Here is a 14,494-nt window from a genome sequence, read left to right on the forward strand (position 1 = left end):
CATCACTCTGATACATTTCTGAAGCTTGGAGTTTTCTTCATTTTGGTTTTATATGGTTGTCATTTCCCTATTTTTCTATTACTTGTATCTTAAAAATTATTATATAGTAAGCGTCGTAAGTGAAGGGACACTGATTTGCATCTTGAACTTGTGGTTTCTGTCTCAGAGCTGCTGTTTGGGAGGAGCCTGTTCTTTCACAAACTTGAAGGGCAGTTGCTGAATAACTCCACTGGCCTAACACTAATGCCGGGTGGGAAGTGATGCATTTATGGAAATAATTCAAGCCAAAGAAATCTACTCTTGTTTGGATTACCCCAGCTGGGCAGTGCTTTGCTCCTGAATGGATTCCCCTTGGGTTAAGGTAGGTTTGAAGAGGGCAAAACAACATGGGAGATAAGGGAATCAGCCCAGGGCTCTCTTAGAGTTTATAACCTCAGCAACCCTACAAACTTAGCTTGGTCTAGGCCAGACATTCTCAACTAAAGACCTTTTTAGAAGTTGTACTTTCACTCCATGGCTGCCATGTTTTGGAATATCTGGGTTACCCCAAATGTAGTATTATTCATAACCCTTGTAGCTTTTACTGAGGTCCATGCACATTTTGGTAAGGTTTTTTCCAATAGCACTGAGAACCATGGACAGATCACCAGTACTACCAAAAAGCTCAAGAACCCAACATGATAGGAAACTGGAGAGGGAGATGAACCAAGACTGCTAGGTCTTCTACATCCCAGCCAACCTGGCTGCCACTTCACACCATCACCACTGTTCCTCTGGAATCGATGGTTGTTTTAATCACCTCCTTTTCACGCCATCGGTAAGGCCAGAATTCGCACCCTAGAGTTATGGGGATGCCCAGACACACAACCCCTGACACTGGACAGATGAGACTGACAGCAGTTTGTTGATCACCTACACTCACAGCCAGGGGGAGGAGGGCACTGCACACAGGGCCACGTGAAGATCGTACTCGGGAATGGAATGAACAACCAGGAGCTGTGTGTGGGGATGGGGGGCAGCCTTCTTTGTAGTATCAAGAGGGTGAAGTGCCCCCTGATTCCCATGGGAGGATGTGACTGGCTTATTTGAATTCTGATGGCTGGCAGGGAACTGAAACCCACTACTCAGGAATTAGCACCTGGTCCATTTAATAAGGAGGGTTGTGTGGCTGGAGGCCCTTATTTTCTGGAGCAGAGTGGGGAGGAGAACTTGTGGTTAGGTCATTCGAGGTCTTCCATTTTCCCCAGATGTCAAGACATGCATAATATTGGGCCTTAATTTTAGGCCTTATGCCAAGTCAGGACATTGTATCTAGACCACCATCTACAATGTCCTCTTATAACTGGAGGAAAAAAAAAGGTGGAGTGAGGCAAAGGGTGAAAGTCAAATCTTTCTAGTTAATACTTTCAATTAGTCACATAGCAAGTGCTCACTGAATATGTTCATGTGCCAGCACTAGGCTAGGCCCTGAGACTTAAAGGTGAATGGAGTACAGTCCTATTTTGAAAAAGTCAAATAGAGGAGAAACGGAGGACATGAGTAGATGGTCATACTGAGCGTCAGATGCAGGAGCCAAAATTGGTGCATGTGCTGTGAGAGCACAGTGATAGAGGCAGGTCATCCAGGCCCCTGAGCTGGCCTTGAACGATGAGTAGGAGTTTGCCAGTCAGAAAAGGGAGAGATGGGAGCATCATATCAGAGGGACCAGCATGACCAAAGGTGGAAATGATCACAACATGTTAAAAATAAGTGACAAATAGTCCAGCAAGCAGGGGGAAGGGGTATTGTTAGCATAGTGATTGTGGCAGGATTGACACAGTCTCAGAGAGGCAACCTGGGATAGGCAGGAACTTTGTACCGGGAGAGCCACCCTGGGAGCTTTCTGCTTCTCTCACCCTCCTTCCCCCACATTTCCCTTCAGTCCTCTTTCTCCCACAGGCATCTTCTCATATTGCAGAATCAGATTCTGCCCTTATATTATGGGGAGTGGGGGTGATGGGAGCAAGATGAGAGGAGATGAGAGGAGTGTACTAAGGGGACCAGAATAAACTTCGCTCTCTTGACCATCTCACTAAAGGCTGCCTCTGAATACATGTGTAAAATATTGTGCCAAAGGTCCCAGGCACAGGCCAGGTCAGCTGGGCACTGCCCAAGCTTTGTCACAAGTGCTCAGATTGCCTGACCTCTCTCTCCTGCTGCTCTTGGAATCTTCTCCATGTTCTGCTACTGCTCCCCTTGGCCATGACGATCAACTCTGTAAAAGCCACAGACTCCTGTAGAGAGTGAGGAGGCAGGAACCAAGCAGCTGATTTTCCTGGAGCAGAAATAGGGGAGAGGGAGTTATAGGTATTTTTATCCAGTTCAGGAACTCTGCCATCAACAGTCCTACTTTAGACGGATAGATCTTCAAGCTGTATTTATTTTCTTATACAGTGTTCTGCTTTCACATGTGCTGATATCTTGGATTGGAAATTGCCTTCCCTTCATCTCTCCCTACATTCTCATCTGAAAAACTCCTACACATCTTTCAAAACCTAGTTCAAAAGTCACCTCCTTAAGAAGCCTCCCTCGGGCAAGCTAGTTGCTTTCTTCTGGCACTCCCTTAGAAGCTATTTTACACTTTTTTAAAAACACTGAACACATTGATTATGATTCTGTTTGCATGCATTTTCTTCACTCTTATCTAAATTCCTGAGGCATCTTTGTTTCCATAGCAACCAGCAGTAACAGACACATAGTAGGTATTCAGTAAAACTTAAATGAATAAAAGGGGATGAAAGCCAAAGAAAACATTTTAAAAAATCATACATATGGATCAAGCTTCCAACTACCAATTTACAGAAAATAGAGTACAGAAAAAGATGTTTTTATTTTCCTGCCACCCCAGGATATAATCAGCAAAATTCTGAGAGAGGAAACCCTTTAGGACAAACACCCTAATTTCTTGGAAAATAAATTGCAAGGGGGGAAAAAGAGAGTTGGAGGAGGACCAGTAATTTAAAAGAAACTTAGAAAACCCATTAAAACAACAGCAAAGCATGGACTTTACTTGGATCTTGATTATTAAAAAATATTAGATTATGACACGTATGAGACATTGGAAATTTGAACATGAGACATTTGATGACTTTAAGGACTGATTGTTTTATTTTTTATTATTATTCTTTTTTTTTTTGGCTGCATTGGGTCTTCGTTGCTGCATGTGGGCTTTCTCTTTTTCGTGGTGCGCGGGCTTCTCATTGTGGTGGCTTCTCTTGTTGTGGAGCACAGGCTCTAGGCACTTGGGCTTCAGTAATGTGGCGTGAGAGCTTAGTTGCTCTACATCATGTGAAATCTTCCTGGACTAGGGATCAAACCCGTGTCCCCTACATTGTCAGGCAGATTCTTAACCACTGCACCAGGGAAGTACCCTGTTAATTGTTTTAGACATGATAATGGTGATATGTTTACTTTGAAAAGAAAGTAGTCATTACATTTTATTTAGTTCTGAAATGTTTATAAGTGAAATTATATGTCTGGAATTTGCTTCAAAATAGTGTGGGAGGGAAGAAGTGGATGAGAGTGTGAAGGGGGCAGGTTTGGCCACAGGGTTGATGGTTGTTGAGGCTGAATGATGGGTGGGCACAGAAAGAATCACCCTGTACATGTTTTTATGTATTGCATTGTTTAAAAACAATAAAAAGTCTTTAAAATTCTTGAATATTTTTTGCATTTACACTTTGCTGTGCAGTAACTACTTTAAATAACAAAATTGAAATGATTACTCCTCACCTCAATGTGAAAACAAATTTTGTTTAATATATGCATATGTGTGGTTTTATTATGTATTTGTGCTAGAATATTTTCCAAAGGAACATGTTTATTTAAAAAAAATAAAGCCAATTAGAAAATATCTTATGTTTAGAAATTCACTTTCTTTTTTCTTTTTTTAATATTTATTTTATTCAAGTATCGTTGATTTGCAATGTTGTATTAATTTCTTCTGTACAGCAAAGTGATTTAGTTATACATATATAGACACATTCTTTTTCATATTCTTTTCCATTATGGTTTATCACAGGATATTGAATATAGTTCCCTGTGCTATGCAGTAGGACCTTGTTGTTTATCCATTCTATATAAAATAGTTTGCACCTGCTAAACCCAAACTCCCAATCCATCCCTCCCCCATTCCCCTCCTCCTTTGCAACCACAAGTCTGTTCCCTATGTCTGTGAGTCTGTTTTTGTATTGTAGATAAGTTCATTTGTTTCATACTGTAGATTCCACGTGTAAGTGATCTCATATGGCATTTGTCTTTCTCTTTCTGACTTACTTCACTTAGATAATCTCTAGGTCCATCCATGTTGCTGCAAATGGCATTATTTCCTTCCTTTTTATGGCTGAGTAGTATTCCATTGTATATATGTACCACATCTTCTTTATCCATTCATTTGCCGACGGACATCTAGGCTGTTTCCACATTTTGGCTACTGCGAATAGTGCTGCTATGAATGTAGGGGTGCATGTATCTTTTTGAGTTATAGTTTTCTCTGGATATATGCCCAGGAGTGGGATTGCTTAACCATATGGAAACTCTATTTTTAGTTTTTTGAGGAACCTGCATACTATTTTCCACAGTGGTTGTACCAGTTTATGTTGCTACAACAGTGTAGGAGGGAGTTCCCTTTAGAAAAGAAAGAAATTTACTTTCTTAGCCAAGTTTTAGGAACACATCTGTTTTTTCAATATATATAGTTGAATCTATCAACTACTAAACTGTAGTATTTTAATATTTGTTGCCAGTTGCAGACAGTTCTCAGGTGCAAAGCAAATTTGGATAAATAGTTTCTAAGCACAGTCATCAACAACATCAGCAATAAGTAGATTTTAGAGTTTGTTCACTTCCACAAAGTCCAAAGTTCTATGAGTTAAACAATGAGTTTCCAAGGGTGCTTATCGGTGTGAATAAACAAGGTGTGGTGATACTCACACGGGCAGTTTTTGAAAAAAAGAAAAGAAAAGAAAAGACTTCACTGAATCAGTTTGCACAATATTGATTATTTAGAAAGAATATTTTATTATCTGCATCTTCAACATAATATTGCCTTAAATTTTTTTATGATAAATATCTTCTGAAACTTTATATAAAAACTTGGATTTCTTTTTGTCAGATTTGCCCAGCATAATCTGGGGATGAGGGATCATTTTCCTGCCCCTCGGCAACTCACCCTGCAAATTATGGACAGTCAGTTGGTCCTTGGAACCAATGGTTGCCACTAAGTGTGTGTTTAGTTAACATAGCAATGTTGTATGTAAAAGTTTAGTTTTTTTTAAATATAAATTTATCTATCTATCTATCTATCTATTTATTTTTGGCTGCATTGGGTCTTCCTTGTTGCACCGCCGCAGGCATTCCCTCGTTGCTGCGATTGGGGGCTACTCTTCGTTGCGGTGCTTGGGCTTCTCGTGGTGGCTTCTCTTGTGGAGCACAAGGCTCTAGGCACTTGGGCTTCAGTAGTTGTGGCACACAGGCTCAGTAGTTGTGGCTCGTGGACTCTAGAGCGCAGGCTCAGTAGTTGTGGTATACAAGCTTAGCTGCTCTGCAGCATGTGGGATCTTCCCGGACCAGGGGACCCATATCCCCTGCATTGGCAGGCAGATTCTTAACCACTGAGAATCAGGGAAGTCCCAAAGTTTAGTTTTTAAGTTAATTAAAAACATTCCTCAGTTTTGAAAATGTCTTGAGATTTTTTAAGGTATGTGTGAGTATTGCTGTATGACCAGGAAGTTTATTGATTGTCTACTATGCCACCTAACATGCTCAGTTGCTTTTCCGATGCTGTTTCATTTAAACCTCCCAATATGCAATCACGAAGAGTTTTACTATTTCCACTTTGCAAATGGGGAAAGTAAGGCTCAGAGAGGATAAGAGACTTGTCCAAGGTTACAGCTTATAAGCAGTGCAGGGAGTCAAGTGTTGGTTATACTCTTTTGCTCTTGTACCCTGTTTATTTTCTCCTCAAGTTTGTGAGCCCCTCGAGAACAGTCTTTCATTAGTCTTTGGGCCTTCATGCTTCCTTAATCAAAGTGGATGTTTAATAAATATTTGTTAGATAACCTCAGCAAGTCATCCAAGTGTCAACATCATACAGCTGTAACCTCCTTAGGCCAGGAGCTGGGGTTCTTGGCCCATATTTTCCAAGCTGGCCTTTGGGATTATGTATGATTATACAATAACCACTTAAGAAAAATGTTTGAGAATACACCTGGAAGCTTAAAACTACATAAAGTAAGAGTGGGAAAAGGGATGATGCCAAAGAATAGGGTCCAGGTTGAAAAAAATTGAGGTTTAAATTTGGAAAATGACAAATCAACCAGAAAGGTTGATGTAGTTTGGTCTTCACTCTATAGTCTTATTTCAGAACAAGTAGAGAAATTAACAACCTATGGAAGAAGATTCCTAGAACACTGGGATCAAGTCAATACACCTGATAGTTCTGGAAGACAGAATTTTCAGAGATAAAAATACAATAGATCACTCCCTGAACTCCCTTCCTCAGGCCATGGATGTCTGCCTGACTTCCCTTGGCCAAGAAGGAGTATTTCCCTGATGTGGCCCTATCTGTGGTATCAGTGCAGCCTCATCAGAGATGAGGCACTTGACTCAAACCACCGTATGCTTTGACAAGTGTGATTGTTAATTTGATATGTCAACTTCACTGGCCACGGGGTGCCCGGATATTTGGTTAAACATTATTCTGGATGTGTCTGAGAGAGTGTTTCTGAATGGGATTGGCATTTGAAGTGGTAGACTGAGTAAAGTAAATGTCCCTTCCAGTATGAGTGTGCCTCATCCTCCACTGAATGCCTGAATAGAACAAAAAGATAGAAGGTGTAGAGAGAACCTTCTCTCTCTCTCTGTCTTTGAGTTGGGACATTGGTTTTCTGTCTTTGGACTTGGACTCAGACTGGAACTATACCATGGCTCTCCTGGGTATCCAGCTTGCAGACTGCATATCTTGGGACTTCTTAGCCTCTATAATTGTGTGAGCCAGTTAGTTATAATAAATCTCTGTCTCTGTCTTTTTCTCTCTCTGTCTCACTCTATATATCACGTTGGCTCTATTTATCCTGGAAAACCCAAGATAAATACAACAGGTGAGATGTTAAATAATAGCTAATAATACTACCTACCGTTTATGCCAGTATCTGCCAGGGGCAGTACTAAATATTTTACACAAGTTATCTCATGTAATCTTCACAGAACCAAATGAAGAAACTAAGGTTCAGGGCATCGTGATTTTGCAGCTAGAAGTTTCAAAACGGTTCTGTTGAACTCTAGAGCCCAGGCCTTTTCTTTCAGGTGTGATGCTGGATGAGGATGGCCAGCAGTGCCACGAAAGTGGATTTGTGTTTAATGAGCTCTTGTGGCAGAAGTTTGTAAGCATTCACAGTTACTGAGGAGCTGTGCCCTAGAGAGATGTAGAGAAGACCATGAAGGCGACAGGTAAACCCAGGAATAGAGGCCTGGCCCAACACCCCCAGAAAAGCTCTTGAGCAAAAACTCAGTATTTAACACTCAGAGCACAAAGTGAAAATGTAAACTAACTTTAAGGTGGAGTCTACATTTTCAAAGAAAGGAGACTCACTTTCAAGAAAGGAGCAAACTGAGTGGATGAAGCTACTGGAAAATTTTCCCTGCTGTTTCTAGCACCTGCTCTTCTATGTCTAGACTTCCTTCCTGAGTTCCTCCCTGTGCTGTGACAGCCCAGCACAGCTATTAGAGTCACGCTTCTAAAGAATCAAGTTTACTGTAGGCTCTTTGAGAACAGGTCCTGGGGTCCTGATGAGACTCCAATCTGAGAGATGCTACGCAAATATTTGCCAACCTCTTCCAGGAATCAGAGCACACTGAGTGAAAACTAGGGGCACCTTCATTATCCTCTTTCTTAAGAAGTTTTTTGTTTTTTGGTTTTTGGTTTTTTTTAAAGTCTTGAAACCACCAGTATACTGATATCAAAAGTGTTCCCTAACACCATGGGTCTAGGGAAGCAAATACACATTTCAGTATTCATCCCAGTGTAAGGTGCCTCACAGGGGCTCAAAGGGAGCTGTGACTACATGTAATATAGGTTCTGTAATGCTTCAAATTCAGATTCTGACAATATACTGTTGCATGGTTAAAATCAATATTGTAAGTGTTAGGTGAAAAATGACCAAATGCTATAGTAATTAAAAAACAGAGATAGCACTCAAATCCAACCCATTAAAATGCTCTTCCTTTCCTACAAGTTAAATGGTGAATCTGTTTCCAGAAGCTGTTTTATTTCTTCCCAGGACTTACACTTACATCCCTCTCCTTGGATATTTTGTTGAGTAGAGAAGTTACCTTAAAACTCAAGGTCACAAGCCAGCTTTTCAAAAGGGTCTCTTTTAAAGCCCATTGTTTCCAGACGCACCCTCAGTATGTCCCTTCTTGTATAGGGCCTCGGATAATAGTAATAGCAGTAGTAGCAGTGGTAGTAATGACAATGACCATAGTGGCTAACATTTATATAGTGATTTCTGTGTACTGGGAGCTTGTTTTTGTCAGGGCTGCTGTAACAGAATACCATAGAGTGGGTGGCTTAAACAACAAGCATTTGTTTCTCACAGTTCTGGAGTCTGGGAAGTCCAATATCAAGGTCTAGTGATATCCCACTTCCTGCTGTGCAGATGGCTGTCTTCTCCTTGTATCCTCATATGTTGGGGAGCAGAGCGAGAGAAAGCAAAGTCCTTTGTGTCTCTTCTTATAAGGGCACTAATTCCATTCATGAGGGCTCTACCCTCAAAACCTAATCATCTCCCGAAGCCCTTCTTCTAATACCATCACAATGGAGGTTAGGACTTCAACATATGAATTTTTGGGGGCTACAAACATTTAGTCCATAACAGAAATGTTGCAGGTGTTTTCTATATATTAAACCATTTAATCCTGCCAACAACTCAGTAAGGCAACTGTTAAACCATTATCCTCATCATTCCATTTTGTAGGGGAGAAAACTGAGGCACAGGAAGGGGAAGGAATTTGTCCAAGATTATGTCACTAGTAGGGGAAGGAGTCAGGATTCTGGCTCTGGGCAGTGATTCTCAACTTTGATTGCACAATAGATTCACCTGAAGACCTTTTTAAACTCTGATGCCTGGGTCTCAGCTGCAGTGTCCCCACCCCATGACCAGCCCTAATTCCAGATCCTAATTTAATTGGTCACAGATTTTTTTTTTTTTAATATTCCTTGGGCAGTTCTAGTGAGTGACCAGGGTTAGGCCTCTGGTCTGGGGCCCGGCATCGTAGCATCCTCCTGTGCGGTCACGAGAAGCTCTTGAGCAGACACTGTACTTTGGCTCCTGTGGTTTTCCCCATTGGGCACAAATTGGTTAAAGTTGATGGAAGGACAAGTCTTGTGAATGAAATAATGACAACCCGTGAGCATCAGCCAGCCGAAAGGTTTTAGGCAAGTGCCTCAGGACTTAGTTTTTTCATCTGCAAAGCAAAGGGTTTGACTTGAATAATTTCCTGTTTCCTTCCAGTCCTTTGAGTCTATGAATGAAATCAATATATTAAACCCTTGATTATCCATGAGTGATGATCCACAGAAAATGTTTAACCTGAGGACTAGCTTCCTTCAGTCAACCTTCTTATCAACTGATATATGCCCAGGAATGCACATCAATTTGATTTTTGGCCTAAGCAGAACATAATGAGGAAGGAAAGAGTCATGTGTGTTTGCATGTGTGTACATGTGAAAACCATTCAAAAGATAAATTAAATGATTTGGAGGGATTATCTGCTGTTTTGGATTATCCACATCACTGCCCCATCCAAGAGCGTTGATAATTGAAAGTTGCCTGTAGACTGATTGCTGACAGGTGAAGGACCCATGTTGCCAGGGAAGCGATGGCTGTAAGCCAAGTAGCGACCTGATTAATTACCCTTTTATTTGTGCTGTCCCAGCTCTCCATCCTCTTCCCTCACCAGCATGGTGTCCAGTTTCAGGAGCTTGGAAGAGAACAGTAAGCGCCCCCCCCCCCCCCCAACAAATGAACAGCCCCTCTTTCCTGAGGCAGAAAGTACTATAGAGAGATTTCTCATCCCTCTTCAGGTCCTTTGCTCACTGCCCCACTTGCTGACTCTACCTAAGACAATAATTAAATCAAGGAGGGTTGGTCCAGTCAACTGGCTTTCCACATGGAGGCTTTCAGCAAAACGCTCTCTCTTCTTCAATCTGATGCATATGGAGGTCACCAAAAATAGTATGACAGAGGCTCCAAGATAACAAACTGCCATGGCTAAGAGACTAAACCTTATCCCTAGTGGCTCTATGCTGACTGGGCTTAAACGAGTAATTGTCCTCAGTGTTTTAGTTTGGAGTGGCACGGCCTTTTCTAGAACCAGTTTTAAACAACTGGCTTTCACAAGGGTATTAAATAGGCGTTGAACTTATGACTGCAGGGCAGAGCATTGATGACAGGAGGGTATGGTCTCTGGTCTATATCACCTGTGGAAACGGGCTGGAAATGGAGAAGAGCCCTTGTGGGTTTCTCCAAGGTCTGAGTTAATATCAGCACTGAGGGGTACTTCGTACCACAGGAATTTGTGGATTCCAGAGACTCTCCCTGCCCATGACTTAATCAGTGGCCTCAGCACAGAGTCCCCCAGTCCCTGGGAAGCCACGTTGTGATTTGTACTGGGTGTGCCCACCAGGGGCCAGCTTTGCACCGTTCTGCTGGGGCTTTCCAGTGCTAACCCTCCAGGGCTTGCCTCTGGGATGTGTCACCTTAACTCTGGGAAACAATCCCCAGGAAGAGGGTAGTCCTACTCAGCACCAGGGCCTTTCTTGGCCAATGGCTTTCCATGTGATGGAGTGAGGCAGACCTCAGACATCTGCGCCATCTGAGGCTCAATGGTGGTAATTATTTCACTGAGGACCAGTCTGATTTTGCATAGATTTCAAACAAGTCTTTTAAGAGTAGGGTCCTATCCTGGGGGCAGCTGGAGAGGGGCAGATTTCCTCTTAGAAACTGAGCTTTGAAGTGAACTCTGCTAGCTCTCTCCCTCTCTCTCTCTTTTTTTAATAGATTTATTTATTTATTTGTTGGCTGTGTTAGGTCTTTGTTGCTGCGCGTGGGGCTTCTTTAGTTGTGGTGAGCGGGGGCTACTCTTCATTGTGGTGCGCAGGCTCCTCACTGCCGTGGCTTCTCTTGTTGCAGAGCACAGGCTCTAGGCACGTGGGCTTCAGTAGTTGTGGTACATGGGCTCAGTAGTTGTGGTGCATGGGCTTAGTTGCTCTGCAGCATGTGGGATCTTCCTGGAGCAGGGATTGAACCCGTGTCCCCTGCATTGACATGCGGATTCTTAACCACTGTGCCACCTAGGAAGCCCTCTGCCAGCTCTCTTGCTCTGAGCTTTCATGAACACAGTTGTAAATTGATTTGGGAGTTTGTCCTAATGGGCTGGAAAACACAGCTTTCCTGTGTGGGGTGGCTCAGTGAAGGAACTATTTTAAAACCAGTGGAGGCCCACACAGAGCCCCCCTCCACTGAGACCATTCCAGGCACTTCCTGAAGTCAATAAAAAGAAGTCGAGCCTGTGTTTCTATTAGTGGAATAGACAAGTTCTCAGATACTTGGACACTGATTTAGGCATAGATTTGTGCTTAAACCACATAAACAGATTGCTCTGGTATCTACCTTATAGATAACTTGATTTCACTATACTTGTCTGTAGATATAACTTATTAGCTTATCTTAATGCCTTTCTTCCAAAGAACAATTTATTTAGTCTTCAGAAAACACATTGATTTTTAAGTAATAATATAGTTTTAGAAAATAACTTTAGCTTAGTCTAAAATTGTTTTGCTTCTCTCCACATTCCATAGATTTACTGGGGTAAATTGATGTTCTCTTTATCTGTTCAATAAATTGCTTTATGACTTTCCCTTTTGCGCTAAGAATACTTGTTGATAAATATGGACATCTATTACATTTTCCTAGTCATCAAAGGAATGTAAACTAAAACTCGAAGATAATGATTTTCCCCCATCAAAGCGTCATAATAGCAAAGAAACTAATATTGCCACGTGACTTCAAGGAATTGCTGGTGTGACTTCAAGGAATGTATCCTGACACAGAATTAATTTTAAATAGGAGGAAAAGTTTTAGGTACAAGTTACTCAGCACTACTCTACTTTATAATAATAAAAAATGTTGAAAACAATCTAAATACCTGATTAAAGGGGACTCATAGAGTGACTGGCCATATTACAATGAAAAATGGCTCTAATGAAGAACATGAAAATGTTTATGATATACAGCTAAAAGAAAAAGCAGGCTATAACACAGAGTATAGACAGCGGCAACTATGTTTAAAAAACAAACAAACTACATGTGTTTCTGTTTTACCTCCTTCCTTCACTGGCTGCTCAGCTCCTTCAGAAAAAGCCCTGAAATTTAAGGCAATTTCCAGCTGGGCTCAGCCTCACCTCAGCTCCCACACTGCTCTGCTTCCGTCAGCCCAGCCTGCTTTGCTCTCCAGTACATCGTGCCTCCAGGCCTTTGCACGTGCTGTTCTTTTGCCCAGAAAATGCTTCTCTCTTTCGCATCTCAGTGAACCCCCCAGTCCTCCTTGACAGCTGTTTTCTGTGCTATACGTTGATCTTTTAAGGTCATGCCTTCTGCTCTAATTTCTCCTGTGCTTTCATTTTTTGCATATTCATCCAGGTACTTAAGGAGAGGAAAGATCCTAGGAGGCATGTGATTGTTGTGTAGCATTTACTAACTGTACCCTGAGCAAACCTAAAAGTTATAGATACCCAGATTGCTTTTTTTTTAATTGTAGTATAGTTGATTTACAATGTGGTGTTAGTTTCAGGTTTACAGCAAAGTGATTCAGTTATACATAGACATATATCCATTCTTTTTCAGATTCTTTTCTCATATAAGTTATTACAGGTTATGGAGTAGAGTTCCCTGTGCTATACAGTAGGTCCTTGTTGGTTATCTACTTTATATATATTAGTGGGTATATGTTGATCCAAACTCCTAATTTATCCCTCCCCCCCACCTTTCCCCTTTGGTAACCATAAGTTTGTTTTATGTTAGTAAAACAAACTGTGAGTCTTTCTGTTTTGTAAATAAGTTCATTTGTATCATTTTTTTAGATTACACATATAAGTGATATCATGATATTTGTCTTTCTCTGTCTGACTTACTTCATTTAGTATGATAATCTCTAGGTCCATCCATGTTGCTGCAAATGGCATCATTTCATTCTTTTTATGGCTGAGTAATATTCCACTATATACATATACACACACCATATCTTCTTTATCCAGGCCTCTGTTGGTAGACATTTAGGTTGCTTCCATGTCTTGGCTATTGTGGATAGTGCTGCTGTGAACATAGTGGTGCATGTATCTTTTTGAGTTATGGTTTTCTCCTGATATATGTCCAGGAGTGGGATTGTAGGATCATATGGTAGCTCTATTTTCAGATACCCAGATCTCTTGCTGCAGGTCCCAGGGAAACTTGCAATCGGTACTTTCGTGATCCAGCCAAAAGTGGAATAAAGTTGTGTTTGAAAAGTCTTAACTCAAGTTACATGACAAACTCATATTTGTGACTTAGATGCAAGGTCATTGGCCCTGGTAGTAGCAGAACGAATGATCATGTGAAAGAAGGGACTTGAAAATGATGCAGCTGCCTCATGAGCCTGCACTTGGGACGTTGCCCCGGTCTGCCAAGCTCTGCCCTGGGCCTGGTACTCAGTGCTTATCCCAGTTGGACCCTGGCTCATATTGAACAGACAAGGTTGGTGGGAAGCAAAGTATAGCAAGTATCTATTTAGCATTCAAGGTAACACATAATAAAAATAAAAATGCTGTATAAATCTTTAATGAGTAGACACATACAGGTAGGAGCCAGGGCAGGATGCATGACAGCGACTACAGAACGTCCCTCAATATTCTTTCTGACAATACAGAATCAATTAATACGCTTAAGATAACCAAATGCACCCAATATTAGTTGGTATTGCTAACGAGAGCTGAAATTGAATCTTAATGTGGTTCATGAGTGTATTTAGCAGTTTCTTAAAATGTTTCATATAATCACAGTGCTTTATTGTTGAAATTACCAGGTTTTGTGATACAAATATATCAGATTCTAATTAAAACACTGTTGTCTATTAATGCTACCACAGCATTTCCCCAAGTAGACACTTAAAAAAAATCCTACATGCTTTCAAGGATGAATGAGCTCCTCTTTTAGGAGAGACCCCTCCCTACACATGCTTTATTTATTAATATGAGCAATCTAGAGAAAAGTAAAGTATTAAGAGAATGAGCACTAATGAGGTCTAAGAGCACAGACTTAAAAATAGCCATCACTTTGCCCAAACTGTGAAATAGTCCCTCCAGACTACCTACCTCTTCTGTGGTTTGACCATGGTATTGATTTTAAGGCTTCTCAAACAA

At 41.2% G+C, this 14,494-nt stretch overlaps 1 long non-coding RNA gene across 1 annotated transcript in view; it reads left to right on the plus strand.

The window, feature by feature from the left end:
- Positions 1-304: 304 nt before the first annotated feature.
- Positions 305-14,494, plus strand: part of LOC130852478 (uncharacterized) — a 45,687-nt gene continuing 31,497 nt past the window's right edge. The window contains exon 1 of the long non-coding RNA XR_009053361.1: positions 305-361. This is a non-coding gene — a long non-coding RNA (uncharacterized LOC130852478). The remainder of the gene's footprint in view (positions 362-14,494) is intronic.

Source organism: Hippopotamus amphibius, chromosome 4 (assembly GCF_030028045.1).
Source record: "Hippopotamus amphibius kiboko isolate mHipAmp2 chromosome 4, mHipAmp2.hap2, whole genome shotgun sequence".
Lineage (NCBI taxonomy): Eukaryota > Metazoa > Chordata > Mammalia > Artiodactyla > Hippopotamidae > Hippopotamus > Hippopotamus amphibius.